The sequence below is a fragment of the Octodon degus genome, unplaced genomic scaffold (genome assembly GCF_000260255.1).
Source record: "Octodon degus isolate 3935 unplaced genomic scaffold, OctDeg1.0 scaffold00007, whole genome shotgun sequence".
Lineage (NCBI taxonomy): Eukaryota > Metazoa > Chordata > Mammalia > Rodentia > Octodontidae > Octodon > Octodon degus.
This window is the reverse complement of record NW_004524583.1, coordinates 27,565,983-27,586,563: the sequence shown is the minus strand read 5'-3', so window position 1 is coordinate 27,586,563 and position 20,581 is coordinate 27,565,983. Positions and strand designations below refer to the sequence as shown.

Genomic DNA, 20,581 nt, shown 5'->3' with positions numbered 1-20,581 from the left:
GGCATGCTGACACTGTGACTGAGACTGGGGCCTGTAATCCCAGAGCTTGGGAGGCTGAAAACAGGAGGATCACTAAGAGTCCAATCTGTGTAGTGAGATCCTATAGACTCCATACTAAATAATAAATAATTTTTAAAAAGGAACACCCTAGTTAAATATAATGCAGTGATCACCAAAAGCTAGTCTAGTTTCATCTGTTAGACCCCAGGGACCTTCTGGGCTACTCAGTGAAGAGACGAGGCATCAGAAGGGGGGAATCTCAGGTACACTATGCCAAAGAGGAGCCAGGGCTGGAAACTGGATGGGAAAAAACAGTCACTCCTCATTGAGCTCCCGCTCAGGGAAGCCCAGTGCACGTTACACAACACACACAAAACCACATGAGCAAGGCCATCATTTTAAGATGATACTGTTCTCCTAAAACTTTAAAATTTTTACACAGACGACAGCTTCTTCTATGTGAATATTCTCATTTCAACAGATGAGAAACAGAAGCCAAGGAAACGTAAAGGAGTTGCCCAGACCTAATACCAACTGGCATTCCTTTTTCTTCTGTGTAACAGCAAAGTACCAAGCAATGTGTGAAGAGATTCTAGTCGAGGCATCAAACTTCTATGGCCAAACTCTCCACCAAATACAAGTTATACATAGATGGTAAGTTATACATGGACGTTAAATTTAAATGTATTTGACATTATTCTTTTTCTCTATCAGAAAAATCATTAGCATCTGCCCTAAGTCAATGTTTTCATATCTCCTTTCCACACCACAGAAGCATGAAAAGCAGGTTAAATACCTCTAGTCCTCGTTTCGGATCAAGCTGCAGAGGAGAAAGCCACATCAGCAGATGGAAACACAAGAAGGAAGCCCAGATATAAGTGTCCCTGAGTGTGCTCACGCTTTCTGCTGCAGGAATTCTTGGCCTGAAGACACAGTATAAACAAAGGCAACCCGGAGGGAAACGAGTGATAAGATAAATGAAGTCCAGCAACTCCCAGTCTCCTTCCCTCAACTTCTTCCATTAGAAAAACAACTTGGTGAGCCCTGCTCTCAGCCACCACTCAGCTCCTTTCTCTGGGCTCAGGTCAGTGACTGGTTCCCTAGCTACACTACAGGCTGCCTAGGGACAGCTACTTCTGCCTCCCTCCCTCCCCACCCCAGCAGGAAAATTAGAACCTAGGGAGCAGGTCAGGAAAAGCCTGGTTACACGAGAAAGGGAACTTCGCCCACTGTCTGGGAAGAAAGTATGGCAAATTAAAAATAATATATTTTTTAATCAACCCGTTAGCAGAAAATGCCATGGGCATGGCAGTTTCTTCCTAGTTTCTGGAACTTCTGAGGTTAGACGTATTACTTATTCACAGAATCTCAAGCCCTAAGTGGGTCACAAAGCTATTCTAGTCCAATCTAATCTCTATTCTTGAATATCACTGTGGGGCTTTTTGCCACCATCATTCTAAATCAAGTCCAGCCACTACTACTGGGTTACTACATCTGTAGCTGTATTTTAAAAACAGAAGCTAAATGGTTGTCTTGAACAACATACAGCATTCTCAGTATCCACACGTCTACCAATGTTCAAGAGCACGAAACGCAGCAAGGTCCCTCCAATGGTCTAATGCGCCCAAACCTGCAACACCAGGGACTGAGCCCAGGGGTACTCCACCATGAGCTATCACCCAGCTCTTTTAATTTTTCTTATTGTGAGACAGGGCCTTGCTGAACTGCCTGGGCTGGCCTTAAACTGGCAATCCCTTCATCTCAGCCTCTCACACAGCTGAGATTACAGGCATGTGCCACCACACCTGGCACATTTCCTTTTCTTACAGTAAATTTTGCAACAAAGAGAGTTTCTAGTCTAACACCTGTGTTACAGAACAGCAAATCCTACCTTGTATCTACACATTTTAGTTATTAGTTTTGCTAAATCTCTATGAAACAATTAAGCCGGAACACAAACAGACAATCCATCTCATCTGGTGAACGATGCTGACTACTGTTCTCAGGTATGAATATGCAGGAGTTATGCAGGAATGAGGCTTAGAAGTGGCACCAAAATATTGTTGACACCTAGCCTTACTCCCAGGTGGGAAAAGACAGAAGCTTCCACTTGGCAAACTTCTAGGAAGCAGCCCTAGTCCTGACGTACCCAATCTGTGCAGAGGACAACCATCAGAAGCATGCAGTTCCTCAGCAAGCCCCTAGCAAACTGTTGCCCGAAGGTCACAAGGTCTGAAGAAGCTAAGACCCCTCCCAGTTCCTGTCTCTAGTAGCACACTGGCAGCGCGCTGACTGATACATGCACAACATATCATCTAGTCGCCTTAGGGGCCAAGACTATGAGGAAGAAAAAGGGAAAAAGCAAGAGATGAGGCAGGAAAAAAGAAGGCAAAGGAGAGGAGAAAAGAAGGGGACGACAGAAAGAGAGAGGAGGAAAAAGGAGAGTCGGAGGAGAGAAGAGGTTGAGGAAGGGAGGGGAGAGGAAGGGAGAGGACAGGAAGCCAGCTACTGAGCAGGGAACGGGAGCATGTACAATCTGTAGCTCCAAACCAAGACACGAACTCTGCACCTGACCTGGTTTGTAGGTCACCGAGAGACACAGCCTAGCACACAGGCCGCACTGTAAGAGTCCACCCCAGGAACCAAAGCACAGGCATCTGCATCATCCCAACAATGCTCAGAGGTAGGCTCTGGGCCGTCCACTCCTGTAAATCCAAATTCAGCCCATCAGATTGGGAATGTTTGCCAGGCGCACTGCCGGTATTTAGAAATGAGAAGGACAGATGAGTTTAATAGGTGACCTTAATTGTGTGCCTGGCAGAAACACAGGTAACCTTCAACTCTACTCTTGGTGGAATTTATAGTACAGAATGAGCTCAGGTTATTACTAGAGGTAAATGACCTACTTAGGAAGAAAAACAAAGTGAATGGGGGAGGGACCTTATGAAATTAATGTCTGTTAAATGAATATCAGGTTTGAATACCTTAATGGCTAACAAGCTTTTGCATTTTCACTTTGCCTTCCCTTTCTGGTAAAATATGTTATTATGGCACAGATTTCCTATTATTTCCTTAAATTACCAGTTTCTGTTTCAGCCAATTGTCTTTATTATTTCAAAGGGGCACTGCATTTAGTTTTAAGCCAAAAGGAAAAGATCTATTGTGAGTCAGGAAACTGCACCATCTGCATTTGAAACTGAACTTGCTTCCCTAGTTTTCCACATTTCATTCACAACGGTGACTAGAATTTTTAAAAATCAAAAACTAAATTTGCTACCCTCTAATAATAAATACAAGTTCTTTTCTGAGGTGGAGGGAAAAATTATTTTAATATCCAAGGGTGTCCAATATCAAACTGTATGTTTGACTACTGCTCAAGATTTCATCATTTTCCTTTCAAAGGAGCCTTCATGATTTGTTACGAGGGAGGGAAGCTGGGAAATTATGGGCCCCCTCTCTTTTAACGCAAGCTTCTGTGGGCCTTTTCTAGGTGAGACCTGTTATCAGAGGAGGAGTTCAACCTAGCGAAAGTTGATGAACATTTCTGGTTTCAGAAATGCAGGCTCTAAGAAGCCATTAAGCAGTAATTTTACTCTTGCTCAACCCAGTGTTTACTGATCCAGCACTATCTTAAAATTAATACATGAAATGAAGCAGTGAGCCCCCCATCATAAACTGAAGAAGAAAGAACAGAGAAATTCAGGCCAGGCAATAACAGGGTGTGGGGGGAATCACTCTTCAAGTCCCTAACCCAGTCTATAAGGACATGAAGTTTCTTAACTTCTCCATGCCTCAGTTTCCTACCTGCAAAATGGTGGTAACAGTGCCTACCCTGCACAGTGTAGCCCACATAAAGTATCAGAAAGAGCTCAGCAGAAGACAAGCACTTCACACGCACTATTAGCAGCACACTGAGTGCAGGGTGGTCAGAGGAAGAGCTCAGGAGAAAGAGGTTGAACACGGGCGGGCATGGCTGGGCAGGGTCCCAGGAAGCCACGACACCTGAGTTGGACCTGAAAGCACAGGATTCAGCTGCTGAGAAGGCGGCACACTCCAGCTGAGGGGGTCACAGCTGTAGAAAGTCAGACTGAGGCAAAGAACAGGAACACGTAAATATCAAGAAGGAAATACACTCATCAGAACTGGAAATGTATTTCCTACAGCCAGATTATAACTGAAGCAGGGGTGGGGAGGGTAGTTTGTTCTGCACACCTGCTACTGTGCTCCTAGGCCTCAACATTTAACAGATTTTTAGATACTACAGATGCAAATCCTCTCTGAAAAGCTCTGTTCTCTGCTCCTGGAATGGCAGAAGGACACCAGAAAATAAGAAAGATAAACCTTTCTTTCTTGTTTGCAGCACATAGGATTTCAGGCGATCAAAATCAACTCGCATCTCATTCAACCACCCCTCTTTGAGAAGAGGGCTGTTGTGAGGCAGTAGGTTGAAGGAGCGGGTACTGCAGACCCTCCCTTCAATTCCAGTCACTATCAGCAGCCTTGACCATTCTAACAAACCCGGCCTACATAAAAGCTCACGTGCTAAGTTGACGTAACTCTAAGTGGTACCCTCCAGCCCAGACTGCCTCAGCTGCTCTACAGCTAGACACACTGCAAGCCACATGCAGACACGGACGGACCTCTGTATCAATTTCCTAAACAGTATCTGTAAAATTAGATGTCTGAAAATTCTGACTTCTCAAAGAAGTAGGAACAACAAATAAATATACAGACAAATGTTCAATATCACTGGTTACTCAAGAGACGCTAATCAAGACAATGTGAGATTCCATCTCATCCCCAGAAAGAATGGCTAACATCAAGAAATCAACCAATAACAAATGCTGGAGAGGAAGTGGAGAAAAAAGAGCCCTTCTTAGCTGTGGCAGGAGTGTAGGCTGGTACAATCACTATGGAAATTGGTGTGGAGATTCCTCAAAAAACTAGGATTAGGGATCCCATTAGACCCAGCTATTCCTCTACTAGGTATCTTCCTGGAAGAATTAAAAATATCCTACCACAACAATATATGCACACTCATGTTTATAACAACACGGTTTCTAATAGGTAAATCTTAGAAACCACCAAAATGTCCATCAACTGAGGAATGGATGAAGAAGATGTAGGGTTCTTAATGGAGTACTGCTCAGCCATAAAGAAGGATAAACTCGATATACCGCTAGATAAATATATGCACCTTGATATATACTCTTAAGCCAAATAAATCAGACTCACATGGGTCACTATCACATTCTTTCTCTGGTATGAGGTATTAAATGTGTAAATAAGGAGCGAAGTGTATAAAAGGCATTGTGAAACACGAAGAAATTATTCAAAAGAAAGGGGAAAAGGGAGGACAAAGAAGAAAAAGCAAAGAACCCATAATCTTAAATGAAATACATCAGATACACATGTTTAAATATCACACTGTTTCTCTAGTTGGAGAAACTGAAAGTGTAAATAAGGACCAAAATGTATAATAGATACTAAGAAATATGAAGAAAATTTTCAAGTGGGGAGGGGAAGAAGAGATGGACGGGGGAAAGAGAAGAAAGGGAAAAAAGAATAGAAGAAAGGAACTGGAAAAAAGCGTCTATATATAAGGGGAAGAGGGGTTGAAGGGAGGAGAGGGGCTCAAGAAAAAAAGAAACAAGAAATATGTACAGGTACAAACTTCCTCTAATGAATGTGATCATTATGTATATTTTAAATGTACTCATAAAATTTTTTTGACCTTTCAAGGAAACCTGCAAGAGCAGGTTACAGTAACTTCAAAAGAGGGCTCCTCCACCCTGGCCTGCCTCAGCCTGCTTAAAGACTAGACACTCCCAAGCCACGCACAGCATCTGTACAATCAGATGCCTGAAAATTCTGAGCTGTCAAGGAAACCCCTAAGAGCACATGTTGTAATATTTAGGATAGATATTCACTGATTTCCTGCACTACTAAGTAAGAAACTGTAATACCAAAAGGAAACAGCAGTCCACATTCCTTGTCCAAAGAGGAAAATTCACTTTTTCTGGGGATCCCTCTAGACAGAAAACAAGTTTGCCAAGCTAAATTGGCAAAGTTGCTTTGTTTTCTGCACTATATGGACAAACTTAACACTTGGCAATACCGGAGCATGGCTGGGAGCCAGGGAGAGCCCCACAGTAATGACAAGCTCTGTGGATTAATTCCTGAACCAAACACCTACTGCTCTCAGGGGTACCACATTTTGCTAGAGAAGCTTGTTTCCTTTGATCCAACAGCTATAACTTTTAGTGTTTTTACAGAAGGATTCAAGATTCTCAAGCCAAAGCTACTTTTCATTCGGCTTCCAAAATATTTACAAAATGAAACGCTTTCCATCTTAACTGGTTTATTTGTAAATACCTTATTTATTCTGAGAATAGCAACAAAACTAAAAGCAGTCCTTTAAACAAGGACCTTAGATAAAACCATGCACAGACACATATTTATAAGACCCACACCTGTCCACAAAGCACAAAAGCCAAGGCTCAAAGGATTCAAATTCCTCTGCACCTATTCAGGAAGTCCCAGAAGTATGCACTGCACAAGGATGTGACCTACCAGTCCCTTCAATATCACACCTCCACACTAATTTACACGACTGAAAAACGCAAGCTTTGACTCCTGGATGACAACAACGTTACATAAATTGGACAAATATTCTTCTGCCCTATCAGCCTGCCTGGGAAACTCTAGCCCAGATGAGAGGACTCTTGTCTCCCAGCTTCTCTGGGTGCCCCTGGTGGCCTGGAAAAGTGGCTAGGGATCTTAGCCTCTGGCTCTCTCCCTATTCTCCTGTAAGACACCTCATGGGAAGTTTATATGAGCTTAGGAAAGTAAAACTGGTAGAAATCTAGAAATTTGGGAGTAATACACTACAACCAGTTTAAAAAAACAACAACAACAAACTTATATGAGTGTATTCCAAAAGCAAATAATTGCAAGATACATGTCTCTTTCAGATATAAAGAAGGCTTTTTATGCCAGAGTTTTCACTTATGGTAAAATGAAATTTTGACCAAAAACTAAGAGGAATGTGAAAAGTGGATGAAAGAACTGTCTGAGAAAGAATACTGAATTCAGATCTCTAATCACAGTTCTAATACTTAATATTCAACAAACAATTATTAAACATCTACAAACAGGCAAACACTGCTCTAAATGCTGGGAAGACAGAAAAGACTAAGATCCTGCCCTCAAAGAGCCTATATTCTAGTAAAGGAGACAAATCAATAAATCAATGAAGATTTTCCTTGAAGAGCTAAGACAAAATAGTATTTCTCATCTCTCCAGAGTGTGCAACCATCTACTTAAAGACAGCCCTGGCGCAGAGCACCCCCAAGTATTTACCTGGACTGGAACACAGGCACACAGATACACACCTGCAACTTCTGTGATGATGTACTTTGTATCAAATCCAAGTGAGAGAGACACAAAATCTCTGTATAACTTAACTACACTTAATGTAATTAGGTTACAAACAACTGCATTCACCAAGAATCTATAAAAAGGCAAAACCTAAATAATTACTGCCAAGGCTAAAAGTATAATTAGAAGCCCAGAGACTGGAATAGTAGTAATAGCAGTATAAATCATAATATAGCCGCCCTGCCCACTTTAAAGCACTGCCATAAAGAACCAGGCTATTTTATCATGCAAGTAAGGTTTGAAGATACTAACCCAATATAAAAAGCTGTGTTTAAAACCTCACCTTCAGATCCCTGACAATGGAGTGGGTGTCTCCTTTGAACCACAAGATTTTATGTCTAGACTCAACTTTAGGAACCCTGTACTGTATTCCTCTCCTCATATTACCAGTGAGCCACAGGTCCCCAGAGTAAAGGGGTAACCCCAGACAGGGCACGCATTAAGGCCAGAGCAGGAGCTAGGGTTCCTACTTTCTAGCCTGCTCCTCACGCTATGACCTGCATCCTCTAGGCTAGTGTTCACATATCACCAGAACCACAAGGCAGGACAATGCCTTTCAAAATTCACTTAATTGTCCCCCAATTACTTCCAGTCAACTGCACCTCTGGAACTGCAAACTGGAATCCTTATTGGTGGCCAATGGGCTCTCTTAAAGAACAGGGACGAGCTCTTTTCTGAAGAAATACTGTCTGGCTACAGAAATGATGCAGCTAGTCTGAAAGGAGAAAGCAATCTCTTCAGTGGTAACTTGGGGGGGTGTGCATCAAACGACTAGTTTTAGGGAAGGATAATGGTAGAAAAATGCAGTATAGACACGTAGTAAGGAAAAGTCTCCTAGAACAAGATCCAAGCAAGCCATTTACTAGGGAAAAAGAAGGGCGGCGGGGCTGTGAACCCGCGGAGCAGCAGGGAGCAGAGGGGCCCGGGGCCCAGGGCTTGACCACACCCACCGGCCACGCCCTCCCAGCTGCCCGCAGCTCCAAGCCGACTGAACTGCAGGGCCAGCAGTTAGGATTCCAAGGCCCGAGTCGCCATAGCAACGGGATTCGTCCAGCAGTCAAACTCGGCTTCAATTCACTAGATCCTGCTTGGATCTCAAGAAATTACCAGTTCAACGAGAGCTACACCGTTACGGGTGACATTTGCTCTTGATGCTCTCCGCGGAGTGGAGATAAGGAGTGAGGAATGCAGTGCAAAAATCTATTGATGAGCGCAATGAAAAATTGTATGGGGGTGAAAGACAGAACACCCCAAGCCTTGGCTATTAGCAACGTGAGGGGAGTCTTAGCAGAATTTGATGAATGAGTGAGTCAGCTGGAAAAGCGAAAGAAAATCCAGAAGACTTCAGGTCGCCTGGCCTGCCGCTCGTCTCCAATCCCAAAGCAAGCCGATCCCAAGGAGCTGGCTTTTGGCACCCGCTGGGTAAACCCGATTATCCACTCCTCCTTCCCCACAGAGAGCCCTATCCAGACATCATCCAACACCTCGCCCCCGGGCTCCAAGTCGCCAGCTGCGCCCCGGCCCAGGTGCTCCCGGCCCAGGGCGCGATTCCTGGGGGTTCCGGGGACCCCTCGCAGAGGACGAGGGCAGGGGCTCGGCGGCGCTGCCTGCCCTCGCTGTCGCCAACTCCTCTCGTCCCTCCGCAACGCCCCTTTTCGCTTTCCCTCGCTGGAACCCGGCAGCTCCGTGTCTGCCCGACTCCAGTCACCCCTCCAGTCACCCCTCGGGTCGTCCACGAAGCGGCGCGGAGCCGGCCCGAAGCGGGCAGGGGAGAAGGAGGGACCCGTCCTCGGGGACGCCCGCTCCGCGCCGGCTGCAGCCATTTTCCAAAACCGCTCGGCAGCCGCGCGTCTCGGTGTAGCTCCCACCCGACCCAAACCTGAAGGACGGGTTTAATATTTACTCGCGGGCCCGCAGCTCCGCGGAGGCAGCGGGAGGGCGCGCCGCGCATCGGCGCCCATCAGAAGGCGCACGCCCTCCCGCGCCCGAGCCGGCGGGGCCCCTCAAGGAACGCGCGCGGCGGGCGACACGAGCGTCCCCTCACCTGAGCAGTCCCAGCATGCTGGAAAGGCGGCTCTGCGCTCCGGGTACAATGGGATCCGGTTAAACAGTTTCCTCCACAGCAGCTCGTAGGTTACCAACTCGCAGGTGACATCACCCTCTCCTCTCCCGATAGGGTAGAATGTGGCGCGCACTGCGCATGGACTCCCCGTTGGGCCCGAAGGCTCCTGGGAGTTGTATGCGCGACTCGGCAGGCTGAGCGGAACGGCCTCGTGCCGCGGCTCCTGGGAACTACACTTCCCGATGCACCCCGCGGCCTCAAGGCCCAGCCCTGAACCCCGCCCCCGCCCCGCCTCCCGCCTCTCGGCCAGCAGTGGTTGAGTGGGACTGCTGGCCCGAGGGAGGCTCCCTGCGGTTGAGCCCTTTGACTTGACCTCCTTGGCTCTCGGGCGGCGAGGGCTCCTGCGCTACAGCCAGTCCTCTCTGACCCCTGCTGAGGCTCGCCGGGGCCCGGCTGGGGAGAGAAGTTTCAACGGCTCCCCGCCTTCCCCACATAGGGCAGCTGCTGCTTCCCGGGACCCCGGGGACTGGGGTAAACGGGGTCCTGATGTTGCCCGGGTCCCCAGGACCGGCGACCCGGCCGCGACCGGGAAGGGCCCCTCTCATCCTCACTCAGGTCAGCGCTCCTTCCTGTCGCTGCCCTTCTCCCTGTTTAATGGAGCCCGAGACCTAGCAGCGTGGCTGGCTGAGCTGACGGGCGCACCGAGCTGTCACCAGGCAAAGGCGAAGTGACAGACTCGGGGCATCGCCAGCGCCGGCTGCGCGGGGAGCCACTGTCCCCCGCCGGGCTTTTGTTCCTACCCACAGCTTCCCGCCCTGTGGCTCCCAACTGATAGCAGACAGCATGTTGGTCTAAAAGTTCTACTAAATTATGTATATATGCATACAAGTATTTTAAAATCTACACCTCCCTCATTTTCTATGCTTTCATCTTAAAAAGAAACAAAAAGTGTTTCAAGACCTTAAAGCCCTCAACAGTCTCCCTTCAAGAATTTTCCTGACAATACACGTGAATATTTGTTTTAAAGCCAAATATGTAGCAGAATTCTGACCCTTTGGACCGAGTTTGTTTTAATACATAAAAATGCTCTGTGGTAATATTCCATTATTCATTGACTACCAAATATTGTGAAAAATTAACATTGACAGAAAATCTCCAGGTGTGTCTTCAAAAAAAAAAAAAAAAAAACTCATTTATTCGGGTTCTAAATGAGTAGTAAATTATAATGACATTTTATATGGCCCAAAGACATATAAAGACCAATGCACACCTCCATTTCCTTTAGCAAAATCTCTCCATATCTTCTTAAGAAATTAAGGTTCCCCACTAACACTTCTAAGAGCTCCCCACCTAATTGTTGGTGGGAATCTTGTCACTCACCTTATTTCATTCCACAATGCAAACTTAGCTTCAAATGAAAACTGTGGGTGGAAGTAATTGTGGAGCTAAGTGGGAGGAGGATTCTTTGTTTTGTGGAGAGATGTTTTAGTGCTGAATTTTTTTTTTTAGCAAGCCTATTCTTTTACAGTCCAGATCCATTTTCCTCCATAGAAGGAAGATAACTTTGAATGTTGCTCTTCTGTTTCAAGCCAGAGGATACAAATGTTCCTTTGGCCATCAGAACAAGGATACAGTGATACTGTAGCTAATATGTAGTCAATGTACACACAGTTCATTGTTTAAGAAAATGTTCCAAGTTTCTTGAAACTTGACCTGGGATGAGTCTAAAGGCCCTCCTGCTTTTATAACTCTGCAAAGCTTTTAGATGGAAACATAATCAGTAAGCCTCAAATTTATTGACTCAATAAACGAAATGCGGAGCCTCTCGAAGCCTCTCTATAGCGTAGGGCTTATCCTCATAGATAAAAGTATGTTATTGAGGTGTACTCTGAGGAGTAATTTAATAGCAGAAATTACCTTATAGAAAACTCTCCAGGCTTTCCAGCAATGAGGGAAAGAGTAAGGTCTGCCTGAACAACAACAAAAATTCATTCTCTATAACAATATTATAGAGGTGTGTCATGTGACATAGCTCATCTCTACATATAAAGGACAGCATACACAATAGACTGTAAATGTGTGGATGTGCACGTAAGCCATTCTTGCTCTCAAACAGACATAAATATACATGACACACACAGATAGAAGGCATTGTGTCGTTCTTCTGTAAATGGTGCTGAATTTGAACTGATCCCTGCACACTGTTTCAATTGGTAACCAAGGGAAACAAAGATGGCTCTTTATCATCAAAAATTCAGACTGTGGAGGTAGAAACAGAGGGAGCTTAAGCACCCTGTGAAGGCAGAAAGGAGCTCACACATGCTCAATGTTATGTGTATGTTTTTATTTAATTTTTTGTAACTGACCAAGTCATTGCAAAAGCCATCAGAAATACCCAGTCTTTCTGGCTTAATTTACAGCCTCAGCCCAAAGAGATTCTTTGGGTTTTGCCCTTTGTTCTTAAATTACTGTGGCTGTTCTAGAATGATCTTATGAAAAGCCCTGCCTCATCCAATAATATTAATTAGGAACCTGTGGGGCTTTTGAGACTAGCTCCTCTAAACAAGTGGGAGGCAGGGAGGGGTGTTGCCGCTCTTTCAAAATAACTTCGCTTAGTTCTGCCATAAGGTTTACTCTAGAGACTAGATTTTAGTTAGGGAAGGAAATGAGACATCAATAGAATGGAAATTAGAGTCTGTAACTCCACGTTTTCACATTCAGCATTGCACAATAAGGTTGTGTGTGAACCTAGGTGTGAGAATGTGCCATTTTACCATTTTTCAACCATATTACTTTGTTTATATCTGTTGCTTATTTTCTTTGAGTCTCAGTCTCCTTATTTGTAAAATGAGATCGATAATAATACCTACTTCACAAAGGTTTTTGAGGATTAAATCAGATGAAACATGTAAAAACACTCTCCAAATTGAAAAGTCTTACACAAACATTTCTTCTTTTTAGCATTAGTAATTTTTCTATTAAAATTACCTCAGAAATGTCAAGCCTAATTTTAAAACAAGTTAACAAAATTCAATTTAAATTATATACATATATATATATATATATATATATATATATATATTCATACAGTGCTTAGGGCTGTACCACTAAGCTATATCCCCAGCCCCCAAAATTTTTATTCTTAACAAAAGACTACTAGAAATTATGTATCACATTCATTTTATCTTTCTCTAATGTCTAAGCAAGGGGCCGGCCAGTTAGCTCAGTGGACTAAAGCGCCTGCTTACACAGAGCACAGTGGCCAGGGTTTGATCCCCAGGCCGGAGATTGAGACTGGGCATGGTGCCTGTAATCCCAGCACTTGGGGTGCTGAAAACAGGAGGATCACTACAAATCCGATTTACTTAGGCCCTGCACTAAATACATAAAAATAAAAAAAATTCTAAGCAGGAAAAAATATGAGAAATCCAAAGTCAAACATGGCTAAGCCCAGATGCGCTAGACCTCTGTCCACAGTAGCACGGCAGACATTGTTCTTGGGGACATAGCAAGACTTTCTCGGCTTCCAACCCAGAGAGGCTGATGGCCCAGGCTGCAGACAGAAAGAAGGGGAAAGCTGAAGTGTTTCTCCAGCTCTTTCCCTGATGTTTCTGACAGGTAACAGCAGCATTCCCCTGTTGGACTGGTCTGTCTCCGTTCCAGCTCCTTCACAGTAGCCTTTGTCCCTCTAGCCTGAGGGTGGAGATAGCTTCCTGTTACTAACTCCTGAGTTGCAAGTTTGGCTTCCCAAGTCATCTATCATCAGTGTGACCAATTCCCTGTGCCATTTTACCTCTGTTTTAGAGACTCAGTAATTTCTGTTTTCTTAGTGAAACACTTCAATCTACTCATGCCTTAATGATCTTCTAGGGACAGACAACAGAAATTTTCAGTGGCTAGTTTAAGCAAAGTGAAGTAAGTATGCAGTGAAATTTATTCAAAGGATTAAACCAACAAGGCTCAAGAAGAACGGATCCTGCTTGGTTTGGGGCCTACAAAATGATGGTTTACAGGCCTTCTGTGGTTGTTCTTGTTCTTTTTGCTTCTCCATTCCAAATTTAAATTCTTAAGAGACACTGTCTCAGGGCAACTATCCCTGACTTAATTATCTTAGTGCTTGAAGGCGAATTTCCAGAACACCAGACTTGACATCCCTTGAGAATTTGTTAAGAAATGCAAATATTGGGCCACATTGACAGAACAACTGGAAAATAAATATTAGGAATGAGTCCCACAACTTGAATTTTAAGAAGTCCTCTAGCTATTGAAATTGTGAAACTTTTGGAGCCTTGACAACATCAAGAAAATTGGGCTGGTGTCCTGTCACTCAGATGGGGTCACTCTACCCAGCCCTGTATCTGAGTCTTGTCAGAGAGAAGAAGCACTGTCAACCCGTCAGTGACATCACGTGGCTTAGGGCACAGCTGGTGTTTACCACTATCTGGGCCTTTATGGTAAAATTTGGTGGTTTTTGTTTTGTTTCGTTTTTTGTAAAACTCAGCACCAACTGTTCCATTGAGTCACTGCAAAGGCATTTAGGAGAAGTTCATTTCATTGGATTTATTTTTTTTTAATTTATTTTATTTATTTATTGAGTGTGTGTGTGTGTGTGTGTGTGTGTGTGTGGCCAGCTCAGCCCACCAGGGGGCGGGGCTGGCTGGCGTGTGGTGCTGGGGGATTGAACCGCGGTCCCTGTGCTTTGCTAAGCTTGTTCTAAGTAGGTGCTTTAGACTGCAGAGCCATCTCACCAGCCCCTATTGGATTTAATTGTGAACTCAGAAACACTGAAAGACAAGACAAAAGAGACAGAATCAGAGAAAAATACACAATGCATGTCATGGTAGGGCCAAGCACAATAAGATAGATACACAAATGGCCCTAGTCACTCAAAACTCTCCAGACATCTTGGACTCATCCTCTGGGCCTTCAGAAACAGTACCTCTCCCTTCATGAATCTTGGCTACTCCTGTAGTAGCTTCTTCATGACTGGCCTGTCTTTCATCCATCTGGGAGATCTGCTCTGCGTAATTCTGTAACCACAGGCACCATTTGCCTCCTTAAATTAACTAAAATTAAATGAAATGTTAAAACCTAGCTTCTCTGTCACAATATCATATGTAAGCACTCAAGAGCCACACAAGACCAAGGGCTACCATTTGGACATCACAGATAGGGACTATTTCCATCATTTTAGGAAGTTCTTTTGTACTACTTGACACTCTTCTAGTAACAAATGTTTAGCTACTGTTCATGCTGAAACCCGTTCTTTTACTTCATGTCAAATTCCAGAGAGAAAGAATGAAAGAGAGAGAGAGAGAGAGAGAGAGAGAGAGAGAGAGAGAGACCTACCATTTTAAGCCATCAATCACTGGCCACCCTGAAAAAAGCAGATTACTCAACATAAAAATGGTCAAAAAACTTTAACAGGCACCAACACACACATAGACATAGACATTGACATAGACATAGACATAGACATAGACATAGACATAGGCATAGGCATAAAGACATACACACACACACACACACACACACACACACACACACACACGAAGGGTCAATGAAAATATAAGAGGGGCCGGGGAGATGGCTAAGTAGAATAAGCGCTTCCCTGGCAAGTGCAAGGGCCTGACTTTGATCCCCAGTTCTGCCAAAAAAAAAAAAAAAATTAAATATAAAAGTAAGCTCAAAAACCACATTAGGATGCTACTAATCACCCATCAAATATAAGAATATGTATGACAAGATGATGTCATAAAAGAATATCATAAAGAAACATAAAAAATGAGAATGTTTATGCTCCAATAAGATTCAATTTACAAAAGCAATGAACTGACCTGTAAGCCAGTTTACCAACCCCTGCTACCCAGACTTAAGAATTAAGAACTATACATGTTAGGGCTCGCTAGAGGAACAGAATAAATAAAATATATCTGAATAATTATGCAATGAGATTTCTCAGGTAGCCTTACAGGATCAGAAGCGAGCATGTTCACAATGACCATCCAAGTGCTAGACGGAGGACCCAGTAGCTATTAAGTTCAAGATGACATAAGCTGAAGAATAAAAAGGCTCAAGAGTGCAGCACCAGAGTAGGATTAAAGGCCTAAAAGCTCAGTGCAGAGTTGCCTGCACAAATCTGAATTGGAAGTTGAAGCAAGTGGAGATAATATCCAAAGGCAAAGACAAAGCTGGGGCTGTTCTTGCCATATTTCTTCTTTCCCTTTTTGTTCTATCCAACCTACAAGTCTATTGGCTGGCACCACACACAACAGGGGTGGATTTTCTCCTGTTTGCTGGCCTACGTGTCAATCATCATGGACACACCCAGAGCTGTGCTTTATCAGTCTACTCAGTTTAAGGTTGATAAATCATGGTTCATGGTCCTGCCAGGCGTACACATAAAAATACAGAGGAACCTCACAAAAAGGACATTGAGAAAAAGAGTGCATCTCATATAACATAAAATTTTAAAACGAAGCTAACTAATGTTAGAATATGGAATAGTAATTCATTTCAGAATATAGTGGTAGGTATGAGCATGAATAAGGTCTGTGGTATTATTGAAATTGTTTATCAGGTGTAGACAAATAGCATCTCTGTGCTATACCCCAATGTTTTATACATAAGCAGAACCAATGATCTGTGGCCATTACAAAAATATGTCCTGAGAGCAGCTGAAGCCTGTCTCTGATGGTCACCCACCCTTGCCTGGCCTGATCACCTTTTTCCTTGACTTTTCCCAAAACTCCAATTGGCCGCTCAGCAGTCAGCTTCTGCTCCTGTTGCCTCTGTTCTGGAAAGTTCTGCACACAGTTCTTAAGTTTCTCCAGGAAGTGATCTTTGCTCTTGTCCTGAGAAACAACAATGATGTCTTAACAAGTATTTGGAATAAAGACTATGTGCATACACATGCATTCTTTTATGTATTTTGATATCAAATTGTTTTTAGCTCTCGTAATTATGAGTTATTCATGTTCTTTTTAGAAAATATTGCTGCTTATAGCTTTAACAATCATCTGCAAATCTATAAAATCAGGGAGGAACATCATTTCTTCCCTCTTTCTTTTCTTTTTTTCTTTTTGTATCGGGAATCGAACTCAAGACCTTGTGCTTGCCAGGCAGATGCTTATGCTGCTGAGCTATCTTCCCTGGCCCCTCTCTCATTAATTTTTTTAAATCATCATTTTAATACCTATGGCATTTTATTGTGTGAAGTTAACCATTTTAATCATCTATCATAAAATAAATCATTTCTAATTTTTTGGCATTATCAATAACACTGATGTACACCCTAGTTCAAAATGTGTGTGCATTCACTATTATGTGTTTAGAATAAAACTGCTAGGTAAGAAAATATAAATGCTTTTAAATTTAAATTAATTGCTGAGTTGCCTAGAGCCTTTTTGTAATTATTTATAGATGTTGTGGTTGATGTTTCCTAATAGCCCACATAGGTCTGGCATCCTCTCTAAGATAATTGAATCATGTCCTGAAAGCAACTTAAACTGTTTGAGACTAATTCCAATGATGCAAATGTGGTAGTTGAGGGAACAATGGGGAAAAATGAGCGTCCAAGGGGATGGGGAACACCTGGTGTTTTGTGGGGTTATCTGTCTCTCTGGGACAGGCTGCATACTGTGTATTAATTTTCTAGGACTACTGGATCACACATCACAGAATGTCGCGCTCTCACCATTGGAGAGGCGAGGACCCCCAAATCAATCCTGTTGGCAGTGTTGGTTCCTTCTGAGAGGCATGAAGGAAGGATGTGCTGTGGGCCTTTCTTCTTCATTTATTGGTGTATGTCTGCTTTCTGCACCTTATCCTGTCATCTGCCCTTGATGCACGTCCATCTCTATGGCCGAATTTGCCCTTCTATAAGGACTCTAGTTTATTGGAATGGGGCCTACCCTAAGGCCTCAGGTGAACTTGACTGCATTTGTAAAGACCCTGTTAAAAATAAAGCCGTGCTCTAACACCCAGGGTGTCAGGATTTCAGCATATGAACAGGGCAGGGAGCAATACAACACACAATACTCAATAAATCCAAATGAGAGAAAACTTCCTTGATCTCTGCACTAGTGCGTTGTGCGGTAGACTCATATAGACATGAGTGTAGTTGAACATCTGATGGGGAAATGAAGACCCAGACTAACAAACTGAAGGTAGCAATTGGAAGCTGTTCAAGAATAACCAAAGCATGTATTGTGAAGATTCTGTGGAAGACCTGAAGCTGCCTGGTTCAGAGTGTGAAGGCTGAGGTCTCCTCTTCAGGCACACAGCCCTGTCACTCTTGGTCAGGAATTCTCAGATGAGGACTCTAGTGACTTTCCATTGGTAGACATTCCCTGGCAGTACATTTTAGACAAACCATCCCAAGTTAGCTTTCCAAATATCCCCTACTGAGGGTGTCATACAAGTTCCATTTATTTTTTCTCTTTTAACATCTAATCTCTGCATAGGCTTTTATCCCTAATGTGGGCAGTATAGCTAAATACAAGTTAACTATGGGCTGGGTGTACTTTCAGTGGAGAGAAAAAAAAGCTGTTTACTTTTTTTAACTTTTATAACCCTCTTTGCTAGGAATTACCCCAGCAGATGTATTTGCCTCTGTGGCAGCGATATTACAGTGTGTAGGATTTGTATAAGAACCTTGTTTCACAGTGGGTTGTGCTAGCACTTAGGCAATGGATTTTGGAGATTAAGGATGACTTTAGTCCTGCCCTACATGAGAACCTTGCAATGTGGAATCTCTCATGGAAAGCTACACTTCAATACAGTATGTCACGGTACATTATCTTTGGGAGAGTATGTTCTCTTCATCAAACTGTGATTGTAATCTTTTCTCATGGGTTGTCTATGTCCTCTCCCCATGTCTCAAGCTCCTAAAATAATATCTTGGGTTGTCGGAAGACTAGGTACCCAGTTACAGTGGAAAGGACCTATTGGAATGCTTTAGTCTGGCTTCATTTACCTGCAAGTGACAAATATTCTTCTCTAGGATTTATGTTATTGTTTCAGAAAATTATACTCATTTAAATCTAAACATAGTTAAAGCAAGCAAAATATAACCCTGTTACTTTTCACACGTGGGAAACAGTGACTCTAAATACTAGGGCCATCTCCCTCTCGACTTTTGCATGTAAATTAACCACTCTTGAAGCCACCCCACCTCTGGCTGTCAGCCCACTAGAATGTATGAGTTGAATAGTTTTATATAAGATCAAAATGAAGACAGGAATCTCTAAGTAAATCCAGATGGTTGGGAGATAGGGACAGAATTTTAAGAAAATTTGATTATGTTCAGTCACTACAACTTCAGAGGATCTTTTTACAATATGCATATTCAGAACATGAATCTCCCCTTAAAACTATATGCTAACAGCTTGGTCCCTGGCTGTGGTGCTATTGGGAAGCGATGGAATGGTAAAGTTGTAGCCCTAGTGGAAGGAAGTTAGTTCACTGCGGCAAGCCCTCAGGGGGAGATTGGTAACCCACCTTTCTGTCTTCCTTTACTTCCTGTCTGCCATGAGGCAAGCAGCCCTGTTTCTGCTGCGCCCTTCCCCCTGTACCACCCTGTGTTGCCTGAAACAATTAGCTCAATGACTGTGGAGTAGAAACTCTGATGCTGTGAGTCAGAATAGACCGTTTTTCCTTTTAGGAAGATTTTCTCAGTTATTCTGCAACCAGATGGGAAGCTGGCTTCACCAACCCCTTAATAAACAGTAAAAGTCCCCTTCCTGCTCAAGATAGATCTGAATTTCTGGGTTGGCGGGTCTCTTGGCACTGGATCACAAAAGCTCATTGTCAAGTTCCAGGAGTTTTATGGGTCAACTGTTAAACACAGCCAGTAATATAAGTAAACATATTAAATGAATTACATATAGTAAAAATACAGGCAGTCAATATACAAAAGTCATCCCTTGATCATTTTAGCTACATTTAATCATATCTATGTTTTAAAGGTTCTCTTTCAATCTGAAATGGTAGAAATTGGCATGTCAGGGTGACCTGGGTATATCTTTTCCTAGTTTCGTATTCAGTGACATCACATGGGTAGCTCAAAATCAATCTTGGTGGAAGTGTTTACATTACAGAAATCTGTGAAGGCTACACATTGGGGCTTCCCTCACAACTCTCTTGCTGTCAGGCATTTACTAACATATCCATTTCCTTCTCTCCATTTGGAATGAAAGGAATAGCCCTCCCCTAACTGCTGTACAATGCTGGATATTTGTCTCTTGTGACTTCATCCTGCTTTTGAAGTTTTCAAATGAAGATCACAAGCCTGTGTCATCATCCTCATTGTGCATGGAAGTAAGAGTGGCATTATATTATGAGATGAGAAGAGCCCGGTTTCTCCCAGGAAGAAGAAGGTTAAGGTTAAGAAGCTGAACATTTCTTCTCAGATGGGAAAGAAGAACTTGGGGACAGACTGGGAGGTACGGTGGTTTTGAACCAGGACAGAAGGAAGTCAGCCAGGGCTGTAGGTGTGGGATGGAACTCAGAGGGAGTTCAGGAGCAAGAGCTTCTGCACCAAGCGGCACAGCTGCGCAGGAGGTTAGATCAGGCCCCCACGTTTTAATGTTTTAATGGACTTAAAACATTTTCCTGAGTCTGCAAAATAATGAGGACAGCAAAGTGGACAGTATTCTTTTATGAAACAAAATGTTTTCATGTGAACAACTGTTGTTTACGTGGGACCTCACAGGTTAATCACGTACAGAACAACAAACACAGTTTAATTAGAAGCATAAGTATTAGGAGGATGGAAATTCTATCTATTTATCTACCTATCTATCTATTGTCTATCTAACCATCCATGTGTTAAGAGTTTGTATCTTAAGATTTATTGTTACAAAAGTCCATTCTGTGCCCATTTTCCATGCTTGCTTTATAGAATATTCCTTTTATATTTATTTATTTTGTATTTTAGGGAAGGGTCTACAGTGTGTTCAGGATCTACTAGATCAAACTCATAGTGATCCGCCTGTTTACAGGGAGATAGCTCAGTAGAATAAGTGCTTGCCTGGCAAGATCAAGGGCCTGAGTTCAATCCCCCGTTCCACAAAAAAA

General features: G+C 43.2%; 1 protein-coding gene across 1 annotated transcript in view; it reads right to left on the bottom strand.

Annotated features, from left to right (window-relative positions):
* Daam1 (dishevelled associated activator of morphogenesis 1) overlaps positions 1–9,594 on the bottom strand; it is a 176,541-nt gene extending 166,947 nt beyond the window's left edge. The window contains exon 1 of the mRNA XM_023703187.1: positions 9,485–9,594. The gene's annotated coding sequence lies outside the window, so the exon portion shown is untranslated. The remainder of the gene's footprint in view (positions 1–9,484) is intronic.
* Positions 9,595–20,581: the final 10,987 nt, after the last annotated feature.